Source organism: Artemia franciscana, chromosome 12 (genome assembly GCF_032884065.1).
Source record: "Artemia franciscana chromosome 12, ASM3288406v1, whole genome shotgun sequence".
Classification (NCBI taxonomy): Eukaryota; Metazoa; Arthropoda; class Branchiopoda; order Anostraca; family Artemiidae; genus Artemia; species Artemia franciscana.
Window position 1 is genome coordinate 13468024 of NC_088874.1, and position 17536 is coordinate 13485559.

Below are 17536 nucleotides of genomic sequence, written 5' to 3' on the forward strand. Positions count from 1 at the left end.
CATCAAAAATAAACAAAACATCTATTTTCAAAATCAGGGTATAGGGTATAATTTCACGAAAATTTAAGAGAGATACGGAAATTTTGCTTAGATTTCGAAAATCTTGTCTAGAAAAAAAAAAACAAGAGCTAAGAGCTCATATGACACTTGTGACGATGTCGGAAGAGCCAAGAGCCAAGACCTCATATGGCATTAGCTCTAGAAAAATTCTAAGAATCAATAAATTAATTCAAAAGGAAAATCAGAGGCTTAATGCCGGTCGGGATTTTAAATATGGGCTCTGAGATACGAGGTCCTTCTAAATATCAATATTCATTAAGATCCGATAAACCACTCGTAAGTTAAAAATACCTCATTTTTTTCTAATTTTTCCTCTCCCATCATCCCCCCAGGAGGTCGGATTGGGGAAAACAACTTTATCAAGTCAATTTGTACAGGTCCCTGACATGCCTACCAATTTTCATCGTCCTAGCACGTCCAGAAGCACCAAACTCGCCAGAGCACTGGACCCCCCTAACTCTCCCTGAGAAACTAGATGCAGTCCAGCTGCGTCAATCACATATCTACGACATTTGCCTATTCTACCCACCAAGTTTCATCCCAATCTCTCCACTCCAAGTGTTTTCCAAAATTTCAAGTTTCCCGTTCCAAATCCCCCCCCCCCAATGTCACCAGATGTGGTCGGGATTTAAATAAAAGCTCTGAGACACGATTTCCTTCTAAATATCAAATTTAAAAATACCTCACGAACGGTCACCCGTTCTTAAGTTAAAAATACCTCATTTTTTCTAATTTTTCCGAATTAACACCCCCTCCAAATCCCCCAAAGAGAACGGAGCCATTCCAGTTATGTCAATCACGTATCTAGGACTTGTGCATATTCTTCCCACCAAGTTTCATCCCGATCCCTCCACTCTAAGCGTTTTCCAAGATTTTAGTATGTCAATCACGTATCTAGGACTTGTGCTTATTTTTCCCACCAAGTTTCATCCTGATCCATCCACTCCAAGTGTTTTCCAAGATTTTAGGTTCCCCCTCCAACTCCCCCCAGTGTTACCGGATCCGGTCGGGATTTAAAATAACAGCTCTGAGACACGTTATCCTTCTAAATATCAAATTTTATTAAGATCCGATCACCAGTTCGTAAGTTAAAAATACCTCATTTTTTCTAGTTTTTCCGAATTAACCGGGACTTCCCCCCCCCCCAGATAGTCGAATCGGGGAAACGACTATTTCTAATTTAAGCTGGTCTTGTCCATGATACGACTGCCAAATTTCATCGTCCTAGCTTATCTGGAAGTGTCTAAACTAGCAAAACCGGGAGCGACAGACCAACAGAATTTGCGATCGCTATATGGCACTTGGTATTTACCAAGTGCCATAAAAACAGTTTCTTCTAGGATGTCAAGGAAATCGATGCGTGATGACAACTTTAGAAATTACTTCTTAATGCGTAGTTCATTTTTGATGTAGAAGAGTGCAGATTTTCTTGCTCTCTTTGCATAGCATTACTTCTACCACTACTACTAACAACTCACCGCAGCACTAGGCCACCTGAGGCCAACACAGCTACGATATATTATCGGGTTTTTATATTTTTGACTCGATAAAGCCGTCATAAAGTGCTATATGGTACCTTAAAAGGGCAATTAGAATAGAACGGCTGGGCTGACACGTGGACATCGTACATAACTAATTATAAGCTCATTTATAAACTTTTTTCTTGTATTTAATCACTTTTAATAAATTCGACTTAATATGGCAATCAAAAAATGGCATATGCAGGCACGTACGCCGGAATTTATTTCGGGAGGGGGGAGCCAAAACCTTCGAAACAGCAGATATAAAGTAGTATTTTTTTTATAGTTACTAAATAAATGCAAAAAGCAGATATATCGGAAAATACAGATTAACTTTAATCAGTAGTATTGTAGCGGATGGGGGAAGGAGACTGAGGCCTCAAAAGTACGTTTTAGACTCAGGTTATGCTCATAGCGATTTAGAACCAGTGATTAATCTATTATATCCCACTGAAAGGACAATTTTAGGGTTAATAGTGCAATATGGGTGCTGTGGGGGTAGTTCTTCTATTGCAAAAACGTCAATTTTAATGAAAAATGATAGTTTCCAAAATTGATCCATTAAAAGCTGTACTTTATCCTGAAAACGCCATGATATCAAGGATAATTCTATTTTTCCGTGGAAAGCAAACTTTTTACAAAACAAAATAACAGTAGGCTACAATCGCTAATTACTTCAAAGAGGGTAAAAAGTTCAAAAAGTTGTCCTCTTCAAAGAGGACAGAAAATGGGTTAATAATTGGACAGTGACTTGGTCAGATAAATGCATGCTGTAAAATCCCAAAAAAAAGCTTCATACATGTATCTAGATTCTTAAAAAATGTCCTACTTTCGCCAGAAACCCCAAGAAACTGTGGGGAAATTAAACATTTCGATTTTTTTTTGGGGGGGGGGCGGACCCGAAGGCCCCCCCTGCGTACGTGCCAGGGCATATGGTACCGAAAGTGCACTTTTGGTTGTAATTTTCTTTAATGAAAATAAAGAAACAGGGTCTGGTCCTACGAAAAAGCACCCTGGACAAATTTCTCCTGGAAAATTCTTCCACTTCTGCAGAAATGCTCCTCTACGAAAAATACTCTCCTTGGAAATATTCCTCACGTTTAAAATATCGATCGCATTATTAATTTAAAAGTTTTCGAAAAACGAAGTTAGGATTATTAACTTACCCATCGGTCATTTTTTGATAAAGAATATCCTGAAAATTTGAATAATGTTTGGAACATTTGGAAGCATTGTGGCAGAAACCTTGTATTAACTAAAACTCGCCAGAGATACCAATCGGAAAGGAAAATTGAAACATATTTTTGAAGATTACCTTCCCCTTTGTATCTAAAACTACATCTATAAAATTGCACAAAGGTTCTTTCTTGTGTGAATCAGGGTAGAGGGGGTATAAAATTTCTGGAAGGGGGGGGTATACTGAAAATCGTTTTATTTCTAAAGTTTTCTTCATCAAACGAAGATCGATCTCCTAGTACTGCATGTTAAAACTGGTATCAATAAAAAAAAATATAATAGTTTGATACCGCCTATGTATAAATACAAAATTTCTAAATGTGAGCAAAGCAAGCATACATTGTTCGAATTCACTTTATCCAACCTGCAGCAGACATGTCGTGAAGTGCGCTGATGCAGAGATAAATGTCCCATGAATAGCGCTGGCGTTACGTAAAATGCGACTCATTTTAATAATCCTTAGCATATTTGTGTAATTTTTTTTTTTGAGATGGTTAAAAGAAATATATAGAAAAGCGAAAATAATGAGAAGTCAGCATGGCATCATAAATAGAGGCAAGTCTGTATTTATGGGTTAGTGATTGAATCCAAAACATAAAGAATAAGACGTTGTCAGCGCTTATCAAGCGTTTCAAGTACAGATAAAATAATTTGGAGCATTATTGGAGTTTTGATTAGATACTGGAAGTAAAAATTAAAACAATTAAAATGATTCCTGTAACTGATCTCCGCCCCTTAGTCCTTACGGACCCCCATGATCAAAGTACAACCGATTTGGCCTATCAAACAGTTCGTGGTAACGAACTGTAGTAAGGAGCGACCCGGCTCAATAGTAAACGAAAATCTAGAAAACGGAATTTTGATACTAATAAATGCATCAAAAGAATCAAATTTTTATGCTGATTTTAAATATGTAAGTTCCATCAAATTTGGTCTTACTCATCAAAAGTTAAGTGCCTGAGAAAATTTGTCTTGTTTTGGAAAATAGCGGAAAACACCCCCTAAAAGTCATACGATCTTAACGAAAATCACATCATCACATTCAGTGTATCAGAGAACCCTCTTGTAGAAGTTTCAGGCTCTTACCTACAAAAATGCGGAACTTAGTATTTTTGGCCAGAAGACCGATCACGGGTGCGTGTTTATTTGTTTGTTTGTTTGTTGTTTTTTTTTTTTTCAACCAGGGTAACAAAAATTCATTTTTTGCCAGAACTCAGATCACGGATACGTGTTTATATATTTTTTTTCCCAGGGGCGATCGTATTGACTGAGTGGTCCTAGAGTGTCGCGAGAGGGCTTATTCTAACGGAAATTAAAAGTTCTAGTGCCCTTTTTAAGTGACCAGAAAAATTGGAGGGCACCTAGGCCCTCTCCCACGCTCATTTTTTCCAAAAGAGTCACCGGATCAAAATTCTGAGATAGCCATTTTATTTACCATAGTCAAAAAACCTAATAACTATGTCTTTAGAGACGACTTACTCCCCCGCAGTCCCCGTTGGAGGGGCTGCAAGTTACAAACTTTGACCTGTGTTTACATATAGTAATAGTTACTGGGAAGTGTACAGACGTTTTCAGGGGGATTTTTTGGGTTTAGGGGAGAGAGTTGAGGGGGGATTACGTGGGAGGATATTTCCATGGAGGAACTTCTCATGGGACCTCTCAACTTAAAACGAACAGAAATTACTTCGTGTATGAGAGGGGCTGTTCCTTCCTCAACGTCCCGCTCTTTACTCTAAAGTTATTTACTGTTTTATAAAGTAGATTTGAGAGAAAGAGTCAAACTTCAGCGTAAAGAGCGGTGCGTTGAGGAAGGAACAGCCCCTTTCATACACGGAGTAATTTCTGTTCGTTTTAAGTTTTAATGTCGCTCCTTACTTTCAGTTAAAAAAAACTTTTTTTTTGTTTAATCTAGTTATAGTACGAATATTATTATAAGAAATAGTCTTATTTTTCAAAAAAAAATTTCCTTTTTCATTTAAAAACTTATTTTCACTGTAAATCTAACTTCTTATTTTTCAAAATTACGTTTCTGCTCTACTTTCATATGTAGGGAGGGGGAGGATGTTCATATCCACTTTCAAAAGTTTTAAAACAAGGAAATCCAATCTTGAACTGATAGATTTTAGGAAAACAAAGAATTTTTAATATCGGGACAAAAAAAAATTGGCTGAGCAAACGTGGCGACACAGGAAGCATAGATTATTTTTCAATTTTGCCATTAACTAGGCTCACCTATAGTGGCGTAATTTCTGCAAAGTCCTTGGGGAGGGGGTAAAATAGAGCCAATTTTCCTAAATCAAGTGAAAATAGCACTGAAAATCGAAAAAAAAGAGGCATATTGCGCATAAGGGCAAGTATATCAAACAGTTCGTGGTAACGACCTCTAAGTAAGAAGCGACTCGGCTCAGTAGTTATCAAAACAATAAAAATGGAATTTTAATATCAATAGATACATCAAAAGAATTAGCTTATTATGTTGATTCTAAATATATAAGATTCATCAAGTTTAGTGCTACCCATCAAAAGCTACGAGCCTGACAAAGTTTGCCTGATTTTTGAAATAATGGGGAAACACCCCCTCAAAATTAAAGCAATCTTAATGAAAATCACACCATCAGATTTAGAGTATCAGAAAACCCTACTGTAGAAGTTTCAAAATTCCATATGTAAAAATGTGGAATTTTGCTATTTTTGCCAGAAGACAGATCATGGATGCGTCTTCTGTTTTTTTGTTGTTTTTTTTATTGTTTTTTTTTTTTTTTTTAGGAGTGATTGCATCGAAATAATTGTCCTGGAAGATTGGGAGAGGGTACATTCGAAGAGAAATTATAAATTCTTTTGGGTTTTTTAAGTGATCAAAAAGTGTGGTGGGGAACTGGGCCCCTCCAGCGCCCATTTTTTCTCCAAAGTCTTCTAATCAAAATTTTGAAATAGCCATTTGTTCAATATAATTGAAAGATAAATAATTAAGACCTTAGGTGGAACTCCCACAGTCCGTGGGGAGAGGCCAGTATGTTATGAAATTCACCCATTGTTTACGTATATAATCTGTTATTGGGAAGTATACAGACATTTTTTTGGGGGGGGGGGGCTTGGAGTGTATTTCTATAGGGAGAATCTTCCTTGAGGAGGGTAATTCCTGGGAGGGTGGAGTTAGTGAATATTCCATGGGAAATATTACACTGGGGATTTGAAAAAAATGACTATACGAAATTCTTTTTAATTGTTTCATATTTTTTGCCAAAATTTTCATGTGGAGTTGTTCCGGAGGAAATTATCCAGGGCCTTTTTTCACGTGTTTTGATTTCCAGGAAATAATTTCCATAGAAGGAGGTATTTCTGAAGGGATTGAGAAAATGATTGGAGATTAAAATCTTATTAAACAGTTCGTGGTAACGAACTGTAGTAAGCAGCGACCCGACTCAATAGTAACCAAAGCTCTAAAAAACGGATATTTGATACCAATAGTTACATCAAAAGAATTGTATTTTAATGCTGATTTTAAATATATAAGTTTCATCAACTTTAGTCTTACCCACCAAAAGTTACGAGCCTGAGAAAATTAGCCTTATTTTAGAAAATAGGGGAAAACACCCCCTAAAAGCTATAGAATCTTAACAAAAACCACACCATGAGATTCAGAGTATCAGAGAACCCTACTGTAGAAGTTTGAAGCTCCTATCTACAAAAATATGGAATTTTGTATTTTTTGCCAGAAGACAGATCACGGATGCGTGTTTATTTGTTTGCTTTTTTCCCAGGGGTGATTGTATCGACCCAGTTGTCCTAGAATGTGCGAGAGGGCTCATTCTAACGGAAATTAAAAGTTCTAGTGCCCTTCTCAAGTGACCAAAAAATGGAGGGCACCTAGGCCCCCTCCCGTGCTAATATTTTTCCCAAAGTTACCGGATCAAAATACTGAGATAACCATTTTATTTAAAATAGTCGAAAAACCTTATAACTATGTCTTTGAGGACGACTTACTCCCCACAGTCCTCGTGGGAGGGGCTACAACTTACAAACTTTGACGAGTGCTTATATATAGTAATGGTTATTGGGAAGTGTAGAGACGTTTTCAGGGGGATTTTTTGGTTGGGGGAGGGATTTAGAAGAGGAGATTATGTAGGGGAAACTTTCCATGGAGGAATTTTTCATGGGAGAAGAAAATATCCATGAAGGGGGCGCAGGATTTTCTAGCATTATTAAAAAAAAAAACAATAAAAAAAATAAATGGGAAGAAGTTTTTTCAACTGAAGGTAACGAGCAACATTAAAACTTAAAACGAACAGAAATTATCACGCATATAAGGGTTTCATCTCCTGCTAATACCTCGCTCTTTACGCTAAAGTATTTTTAGCAATTTCAACTATTCATTCTACGGCCTTTGTGATTCAGGGGTCATTCTTAAGGAATTGGGACAAAATCTAAGCTTTAGTGTAAAGAGCAAGGTACTGACGAGGGGGCGAACCCCCTCATATACGTAATAAAAACATGCGAATATAGAAGTTCGTTAAGTAAGCTAATTCGTAAGTTACGTACATATTTTAGTAATAAAAACGTTCGTAAAAAATTAAAAGTTCTAGTTGCCTTTTTAAGTAACCAAAAAACTGGAGGGCAACTAGGCCTCCTACCAAGCTCCTTTTTTTCAATATCATTCGATCAAAACTATTAGCAAGCCATTTAGCCCAAAAAAAAACAAACATGCAAATTCCGTTTTAATTATTCGTTTGCGGTGAGCCAAAATCAAAACATGCATTAATTCAAAAACGTTCAGAAATCAAATAACAAAAAACGGTTTTTTTAACTGAAAGTAAGAAGCGACGTTAAAAATTAAAACGAACAGAAACCACTCCTTATATGAAAGAGGTTGTTCCCTCTTCAACGCCCCGCTCTTTACGCTATAGTTTTTTACTGTTTTAAAAAGTAGATTTGAGAGAAAGAGTCAAACTTTAGCGTAAAGAGCGGGGCGTTGAGGAGGAAACAGCCCCTTTCATATACGGAGTAATTTCTATTCGTTTTAAGCTTTAATGTCGCTCCTTACTTTCAGTTAAAAAAACCTGTTTTTTTTTTAATTTAATTCATTTCAAAGAATGCTAAGGAGAATTTTTCTGGCTGAATCTTTCGCAAGAGATTTTAATGGTTGGGGGATTCTCAGCAAGGATGGAACAGTCTAGATTGAATTTGTCGGGGGGGGGGTCACTTTACGATGGATGAAGTCTCCACAGAGGGTTTATCGTAAGGGGGAGGGTTATATTTCATAGAAGGTGAGCCAAATATCTCGGCATTATTTGAAAAATTAACAGAAATTATTTCATATAAATGAAGAGTTCCCCCCTCCTCAATACCTTGCTCTTTACGCTAAAGTTTGACTGTTTGTCCTAATTAAGAGCGTCTACTGAAACACGCGGCCATTTGATTAGAATAGTAAGCTTTTTTAAAAGTGCTAGAAGCTTTAGTGTAAAGAGCAAGGTACTGAGGAGGGGGCAGTCCTTTGTATACGGATTAAATCTGCCAATATTAATATTGCAAATTTTAATTTTTCATGTACGGTGAACCAAATTCCAACCTCCAATAGTTGATAAAGGTTCAGAAGTTAAATAAAAAAATAAGTTTTTATAACTGAAAGACAGGAGCGACAATAAAACTTAAAACGAACAGAAATTAATCCGTATATGAAAGGAGTTTTCCCATCCTCGACACTTAGCTCTTTACTCTAAAGTTTTTATTGTTTAAAAAGTAGAATTGCCACAAAGAGTTAAACTTTAGCGTCAAGAGCGAAGCGTTGAGGAGGGGACAGCCCCTTTCATACACTGAATAATTTATGTTCCTTTTGAGTGTTAATTTCACTATTTACTTTAAGTTGTAAAAACTTGTTTGTTTTTTTATACTAAATTAAACTGACCTGCTCCTCTGGGTGCTTAAATTGGGCAGGTTAATCTTAGTTATGTCACGATTACTTGCAGAAACGAAGTTTCAGCTGGGGGCAAACTGAGGTCTGGAGGGAGCAGCGTTCCTTGTCCAATAGGAAACTACGTCCCTGCTCACTTATTTTTTTATGATAAGGCTCTCTGGGTCTATGGTGCGCAATCAGAACTTTCAGAGACGGTATATTTACATAAATGTTAATGTGGAAGATATTAGGAAGTTTAAAGGACCCCTATTTTTGGATTATTTTTTTTCATATTAAAAACGAGCATGGATTAATTAAAAAAAAAACACCTCCTGGAATTAAAGAGCGTAGTTGAAACTTAAAAAAAAGGAAAAAAGTTTTAAAGTTACTTAACAAATTATAGGGTTTTTCCAAATTATTGGGGGAGTAATTGCCCTTCCCCCTGCCCCCTTCCAAACAACGCCTTTGCATATCTATATATATAAAAATAAGTTGTCTGTCTGTCTGTCTGTCTGTCGAGTGACGTCATGTTTGTGTGTCGACTGACGTCATATTTGTCGACTGAAGTCATTATAAGGATTGAGCTGTATGTCGTCATGAAGTTGTTTGTCGACTGACGTCATGTTTGTCAACTGATGAAATTACAGACCGGGACACCGGGACACAAATGACGACCGGGACACCGGGACACAGGGAATATAAATGACGACCGGGACACTCAAAGAGAAATTACAGACTGGGACACCGGGGCACAAATCACGACCGGGACACAGGGAATATAAATGACGACCGGGACACAGGGACACAACTACAACGGGGACGCCGGGGGCACAGGGGGGATATATTAATGACGACCGGGACACCGGGACACAGGTAATATAAATGACGACCGGGACACTCAAAGAGAAATCACAAACTGGGACACCGGGACACAAATGACGACCGGGACACAGGGACACAACTACAACGGGGATGCTGGGAGGCACAGGGGGATATATAAATGACGACGGGGACACAGGGAATGTTCGATTAGCAATCATCATTAACAAAGCTCAAGGGCAATCATTAGAATAATGAGGTATAGATCTGAATACGTATTGTTTTTTCCATGGACTATTATATGTTGCATGTTCAAGAGTCAGTAAACCTGACAATCTATTTATATGCACAGACAATAGGACAGCGAAGAATGTTGTATATTCGCAAGTTTTACATAGTTAAACACACACACACACACACACACACACACACACACACACACACACACACACACACACACACACACACACATATATATATATATATATATATATATATATATATATATATATATATATATATATATATATATATATATATATATATATATATATATATATATATTCGGGTGGGACACAGGGACACAACTACAATGGTGCGTAACTAATATGGCGCGTAACGACTTACGCGCGCGGGAGGCTTGAGGGGGCGCGAAGCGCCCCCACCAACTAGGTGTTGGGGTGTCGCGAAGCGCCACCCCAACAGCTTGTACAGAATAGTTTTTAACGCCAATCCCCCGAAAATGAAATAAAACTTTCAAATCATATAGGCTAACTTTCGTTTTGACTGGCTCAATTTGAATACTTGTGGTGGTATTATGCGTCACTATTTGTTAACATGCCGATAATAAGGTTCTCAAAACTTTTAAATTGATTGGAGGTCTCAGAATTTCCTCTGAAGATGGTTCTCGTAGGAAATTTATCGATTTAAGACACAAAATAAAGTAAACTCGCTTATGCTGTTATCGGCTCGCTTTAGTTGCGACAAAAGGCACCAAATATAAAATTTTTCATTAATCAATCAGTAGGATGGGATATGAATAGGGTCTCCTCTGGGAAAAATCAACAAGTATGGGAAGGTAAATACCGAGGGATCCCGTAACAAAAACAAAATAAAAATCAGATCTCGAAAACACGTAATAGGTATCTCAGAATCTAGTTCAGTTGTCAGGTTGACCCTTTTAGGACCTTTTACAGCTCAAAATAAAGTAAAAAGGCTCTTTGCTGCAGTCGGAATTGTTTGATAGTTAAAAATGGTTCCAAGCACACAATTTTCTATTAGAAGAGGCCGTCCCCTAGTTTTATTAGAGACCAGCCATGAAAAGCAGTGGGGTCAAATGGTCAGAGGAGGGTAAGGACCCTCCCCCACATTTAGTTTGCCTCTTAATTTTGACAGTCTTCTTTAAGGGTATTTTCATGGAAAAATGCCTTTTTTGGTGTTTTTAGTAAATAGATTGAAAAACAGAGTTAGAAATGACCAAATTTTGACAAAGGCATTTTGCCCTCTTCTAAATATCGTAAATGTCGCAAACACCACTGTGAAAAATAAGAATGAAGCTAAAGAAGAGATCGCGTAACAGAAAAACACGAACTTGGGTATTTTTGGAAAGGGTATTGAAATATTGAACACAGGGTTTTTTTTCAACTTAAGTGAATCTCTTCTTGGAAAGACTGGGGATTGACTGTTTTCGCCTAATTGTTAACTTTTCCATGGAATTTCTAGAAAACCAAAACCAAATAGAATTTTAGTTTAAGTGTTGAGTTATTGCCTCTATCTTAAAAACAGAAAAACATATTTATTGTTATTTGCAGCCAAAGTAACAAGCATATGTTTGTCATGGTTTTACCAATCTGGTCTAAACGATCTCGTGTTGATTCAGCACAGCAGTCACAATTCTTCCTGTTCTTAACAGGAAGAGGTCTCATCCCGCCTCACTCCTCCCCTATACTACGTCTAGAATGTCTTTATTTTTATTATTTTTTTTCTCATGAAAGCAATGTCCGACAACGAATATTGGTCCAGGCATTATTGTTATTTCTATGTTTCTGAAACACCTAAGTAATAAAGAATATCCCTTAATATGTTTTGTCACTGGATTAAAATCGATTGCCGAATTACATCAGTGCTTATAGTTATTTAATTATTTAAATTATTTAACTTATTTTTTTAATTCCATTGGATTTTTTTCAATTAGTGCTTTTGACATTGTTCTTTTCCTAACAATTTGCTTTGGAAACCACGATTTAAACCTTCCATGCTCAATTGATCCCTTTTATAGATTCCTTTATAATTCCCCGACAGCATAAAATGGGACCCTCTGAACTGTTTTGATATGATAATAGCGTACTCAGGGATTTCGTAATTCCTAAGCAGAAATTTCATCTGTGAAAATGCTAATCAATTTATCTGAAATTCCATTTAGTCGTGTGGGTGGTCACGATAAAGGGGACTATGCTAAATTTTTTAGAGTGATTCGTAAAATGATTAAAATGAGCTTAAAATCTTTTAATACTACTTATAGGAGTATTCTTAATGTTTATAAATACTGTCATCGAAACGTGTTTTTCTTTGTTGACTAGAAAGTGATTCCAGGATTGTATAATTACAGATTTCTGAGTACTCTGTAAATAATTTGTTAAATAGCTTGAGCTAAAGTAATTTGATTTTGGATGTGCAAAAACATTAATGTAATCTTCTTTATTTTGATTTTTTTTTTTTCACCCATTTTTCCTATTTCAATTTTTAGAGTAGAAATAGACGATATTGTCAAGGTTCAACATATTCTGTTATAACCTCGAACTCCATAAATTATTATTTTTATTGTTTTAAAACAAACAAACAAAGTGATATAGAAAAGGCTGTTAATTAGGTCATCAGAAATAATGGTAACATTTTCCTATTTGCCAAAAATATGGAAAAACTTGCAGCAGAGCTTGGTAAGTAACTGGAGGCGTACGCTAAAGGAGGCGTCAGTGCCCACCCTCCTACGCAATCGTAAATTTCCCAGAATTTCTGGACACTAGCTTTTTATTATCACAAACACCCCCACCCCCACCCCCTATCAACGGAAAATTCTCCCGCACATGCCTGCATACGCCATGCATAAAAAGAAAAACACGTAACGTATTTTGTCTCGTGAAGATCAGAAACCTGCTGGCCATGGTTGCCAACAACTGACGTCCAAAAAGAGAGCAAATCAAGGCATAAAAAAGAGTGAATTTGCTCAAAGAGAGTGCAAATCAAGGTATAAAAAAGAATGAATTTGCTCAAAAAGAGTGCAAGTCAAAAAATTTGCACGCACACGGCTACCAAAGCTTGCGCATCACCTCTGAGGTATAAAAGAGTGCATTTCGAGTGAAAAGTGTACAATTTAGTAACCTTGTTCCTTGTGTTAGACACATTTCTGACAAAGTTACCAACTACTCATGTTCAAAGTGAATGAGAACTAATACCCAAAAAGAATGATTTTCACTCAAGTGTGCAAATTGCAGATACACTCATATAATATGAATTTTACTTGAATATTTCGACGTTCGTGAATTAAAAGTGAAATCGTTTTACTCTTCGGAAAATTATTCATAGAAAAGCAAAATTAAAGATTTTTAATGCTTCATAGTCCTTTTTCAACGCTTCATAGTCCAGATGATAGAATTGCATGTGCTCAATTATTTATTTGACCATTTAATCAAGCAGTTCGCAGTAACAAGCTGTAAGTAAGGAGCGACCCAGCTCAATAGTAACCGAAACTCTAATGGAATTTTGATAGGAATAGATGCATCAAAAGAATTATAATTTTATGCTGATTTCAAATATATAACTTTCATCAAGTTTAGTCTTACAAATCAAAAGTTACAAGCCTGAGTAAATTTGCCTAATTTTGAAAAAAAAACAGGAAACACCCCTTAAAGGTTATAGAATCTTAATGATACACACACTATCAGATTCACTGCATCAGAGAATCCTTCTAAAGAAGTTTCAAGCTCCTATCTGCAAAAATAAGGAATTTTGTATTTTTTTTTTTTTTTTTGGCCAGAAGAAAGATCACGGATGCGTGTTTATTTGTTTGTTTCTTTTCTTTTCTTTTTTTCCACAGGGGTGATCGTATCGACCCAGTGGCCCTTGAATATCGCAGGAGGACTTATTCTAACGGAAACTAAAGGTAATAGTGCCCTTTTTGGGTGACCTAAAAAATTTAAGGGCAACTAGGCCCCCTCCCCGCTCATTTTCCCAAAATCACCCGATCATAATTTTTAGATAGCCATTTTGTTCAACATATTAGAAAAATCTAATAACTATGTTTTTGAGGATGACTTAAACCCCCACAGTCCCCGGGAGAAGGGCTGCAAGTTGTAAACTTTACCCATTGTTTACATATAGTAGGCTAATGGTAATTGGGAAGCATACAGACGTTTTCGATGGCAATTTTTTCTGGTGGGGGTTGGGGGAGGGGTTTCCTTTAAAAAATCTTTCTACGAAAGACTTTTGCATGGGGGAAGGGAATGTTCCATGCAGGGGTGCCGGATTTCCCAGCATTATTTAAAGAACGATCAGAAACTAAATAAAAAAACAAGTTTTTTCACCAACATTAAAACTTAAAACATACAGAAATTATTCCGTATATGAGGGGGGTTCGCCCCCTCGTCAATACCTCGCTCTTTACGCTAAAGTCTTTTTTAGCACTTTCAAAAGAGCTATTTATTCTAATTAAACAGCCTTTGGGGTTCTGGGGTCATTCTTAAAGAATTGGATCAAAATTGAACTTCAGCGTTCAGAGCGAGGTATTGATATGGGCGCGAACTTCCCCATATCCGTAGTAATTTCTGTTTGTTTTAAGTTTTAATGTCGCTCCTTACTTTCAGTAAAATTTTTTTTTTATTTAATCAAACAGTCTGTGGTAACGAACTGTAGTAAGGAGCGACCCGGCTCAATAGTAACCGAAACTCTAAAAACTGGAATTTTGTGACCAATAGTTACATCAAAAGAATCGAATTTTAATGCTGATTTTAAATACATAAATTTGATCAAGATCAGTTATACCCATCGAAAGTTACGAGCCTGAAAAAATTTGCCTCATTTTAGAACATTGGGGGAAACACCCTTTAAAAGATATGGAATCTTAACGAAAATCACACCATCAGATTTAGCGTGTAACAGAACCTTATTATAGAAGTTTCAAACTCCTATCTACAGAAATGTGGAATTTCGCATTTTTTGCCAGAAGACAAATCACGGATGCGTATTTATTATTTTTTTTTTTCAGGGGTGATCGTATCGACTGAGTGGTCCTAGAATGTCGCGAGAGGGCTCATTCTAACGGAAATTAAGAGTTCTAGTGCCCTTTTTCAGTGACCAAAAAATTGTAGGGAACCTAGGCCCCCTCCCACCCTCATTTTTTCCCAAAAGTCACCGAATCAAAATTCTGAGATAGCCATTTTATTCACCATAGTCGAAAAACCTAATAACTATGTCTTTAGGGAAGACTCACTCCCCCGCAGTCCCCGTGGGAGGGGATGCAAGTTACAAACTTTGACCTGTGTTTACATATAATAATGGTTACTGGGAAGTGTACAGACGTTTTCAGGGGGATTTTTTTTTGGTTTAGGGGAGAGTTGAGGGGGTACGTGGGAGGATGTTTCCATGGAGAAACTTTTAATGGGGGAAAGTAATTTCAATGAAGGGGGCGCTGGATTTTCAAGCATTATTTGAAAAAAACAATGAAAAAATTAATATGAAAAGTTTTTTCTACTGAAAGTAAGGAGCTGCATTAAAACTTAAAACGAACAAAAATTATTACACATGTGAGGGGTTTACCTTCTTGTTATACCTCACTCTTTACGCTGAAGTATTTTTAGTAATTTCAACTATTTATTCTGCGGCCATTGTGATTCAGAGGTCATTCTTAAGGAATTGGAACAAAATCTAAGCTTTATTGTAAATAGCGAGGTATCGACGAAGATTGAACCCCCTCATATACGCAATAAAAACATACGAATATAGAAGTTCGTTACGTAAGTTAATTCGTAAGTTACATATATTTTTTTACCGATGAAAACGTTTGTAAAAAATTTAAAGTTCTAGTTGCTTTTTTAAGTAATCAAAAACTTGGAGGGCAACTAGGACTCCTCCCTCGCTCCTTTTTTCTCAAAATCTTCCGATTAATTGCAATTAATTAATATGTAAATTTCGTTTCAATTATTTATGTGCAGAGAATCAAGATCAAAACATGCATTAATTCAAAAACGTCCAGAAATTAAATAAAAAAACAAGTTTTTTTAAATGAAAGTAAGGAGCAACATTCAACAGAAATTACTCCGTATATGAAAGGGGCTTTTCCTCCTCAACGCCCCGCTCTTTACGCTAAAGTTTCTTACTATTTTAAAAATAGAGTTAAGAGGAAGAGTCAAACTTTAGCGTAAAGAGCGAGGCGTTGAGGAGGAATAGCCCCTTTCATATACGGAGTAATTTCTGTTCGTTTTAAGCTTTAATGTTGCTCCTTACTTTCATTTAAAAAAAAAACTTGTTTTTTTATTTATCACAAGAAAGAAACAACGTTACTGCTCTGGTTACCCTACCAGTCCAAAGACCTGCAAGCTTCATGCAATTCCAACTCTTGTCTTAAGTGACCAGGGTCTTAGAGCATTGAAATAGGTGAGGAAGAAGATTAAATATTGGAAATATAAGAATATCGTAAAAATTATCACGATGACAAGTTTCAAAATGAAATAAAAACCATTTTTACTAAGATTCCGACTATGAAGGGATAAATAATTAGTAAAAAATTAAAAACAAATAAATAGAATAAAAAAATGTTAAAAAATGCGCCAGTGATGGCAAGCTCGAAAGTCTTAATTTAGGCCAGTATGATTAGTCTGCATTACAAAACGTGCCAACTATCAGCGAAGTACGAAAGTAACTGACGTTGAAACCCGCAAAGGAAAACAAAAATCATAACCCTATTTTTTAAATATCATTTGCTATAGATGAATTTAGATTAAGTATCATTTGACGTGAATTTAAATAAAAACGCCATTAATATTGAAACCCTCTCCCCGATGTAAAAGTAATTATTTGCAACAGGGCCAGTGGAACTTACAATCCCGTTCATCTCTGGGGTTTTCACCGGTTATGCCGTAACAAGACAACTGCGTCTGCATGTGATTATAGAGGGTGTTGTTTTCGGCTAAATACAGTCCGAGGACGCTTCTTCTTAAATCTGTTAATACTAATTATTCTTTTTAATCACACCATCAGATTCAGCGTATAAGAGAACACTACTGTAGAAGTTTCAAGCTCCTATCTACAAAACGTGGAATTTTGCCTTTTTTGCCAGAAGACAGATCACGGATACGTGTTTATTTGTTTACTTGTTTGTTTATTTGTTATTTTTTTTTCCCAGGGATGATCGTATCGACCCAGCAGTCCTGGAATGTCACGAGAGAGCTCATTCTAACGGAAATTAAAGCTCTAGTGTCCTTTGTAAGTTACCGAAAAATCCGACGGCACCTTAGCCCCCTCCCACGCTCATTTTTCCAAAGGTCACCGGATCAATATTTCGAGATAACCATTCTATTCAGCGTAGCCGAAAACTTACTGGCTATTTCTTTGGGGACCACTTAATCCCCCACAGTCCCTGGGGGAGGGGCTGCAAGTTACAAACTCACCATTGTTTTCATATAGTAATGGTTATTATGAAGTGCAGAGACGTTTTCAAGGGGTCTTTTTCACGTTGGGGTGAGGGTGGTTCGGGGGGAGGGGGTTACGTGGGAGTATCTTTCCATGGAGGGATTTATCATAAGGGAAGAGAATTTCCATGAAGGAGCGCAGGATTTTCTAGCAATATTTAAAAAAAAACAATGAGAAAATAAATAATTTTCTTTCAACTGGAAGTAATGAGTAGCATTAAACCTTAAATTGAACATAAAGTAATACGTATATAAGGGTTTTGTCTCCTCCTAAATACCTCGCTCTTTACGCCAAAGTATTCCTATTAATTTCAGCTATTTATTCTACG